General features: G+C 25.2%; 2 long non-coding RNA genes across 3 annotated transcripts in view; one reads left to right on the top strand and one right to left on the bottom strand.

Moving 5' to 3' along the window:
• LOC103307712 overlaps window positions 1-314 on the top strand; it is a 300,213-nt gene that overhangs the window by 293,774 nt on the left and 6,125 nt on the right. The window lies entirely within an intron of this gene.
• LOC100572172 overlaps window positions 3-314 on the bottom strand; it is a 2,748-nt gene continuing 2,436 nt past the window's right edge. For both annotated transcript variants that reach the window (XR_003839629.1, XR_003839630.1), the window contains exon 7: window positions 3-83. This is a non-coding gene — a long non-coding RNA (uncharacterized LOC100572172). The remainder of the gene's footprint in view (window positions 84-314) is intronic.

Here is a 314-nt window from a genome sequence, read left to right as displayed (position 1 = left end):
GACATCAATACTTGATCTGGGTGGGCATGTCCCAAGTAGATTTATATTAAGACATATTATGATCATCTTCATCACTAGTAGTTCTGAAAAATAAGAGATTGTTAGAATTTTGTACAAAAAACCAATCACTTGGATCTATTCTTGAAAATGTTTACAAATAATATTTATAAATGACAAAGAAGTGGGTAGGTATTTAAATATTGAAAAAAATCTCGAAAAAAATGCATTTTAAAATTAAATTAATTACTAGGGTTGCCATATTTAATTTTAGTTGAACTTTGACATTTTTTTGTATTATTTTTATGAGAGAATTA

This window comes from Acyrthosiphon pisum, chromosome A2 (genome assembly GCF_005508785.2).
Source record: "Acyrthosiphon pisum isolate AL4f chromosome A2, pea_aphid_22Mar2018_4r6ur, whole genome shotgun sequence".
In the NCBI taxonomy this organism is placed as follows: Eukaryota; Metazoa; Arthropoda; class Insecta; order Hemiptera; family Aphididae; genus Acyrthosiphon; species Acyrthosiphon pisum.
The sequence above is the reverse complement of the archived record's forward strand: the minus strand, read 5'-3'. Positions and strand labels throughout refer to the sequence as shown.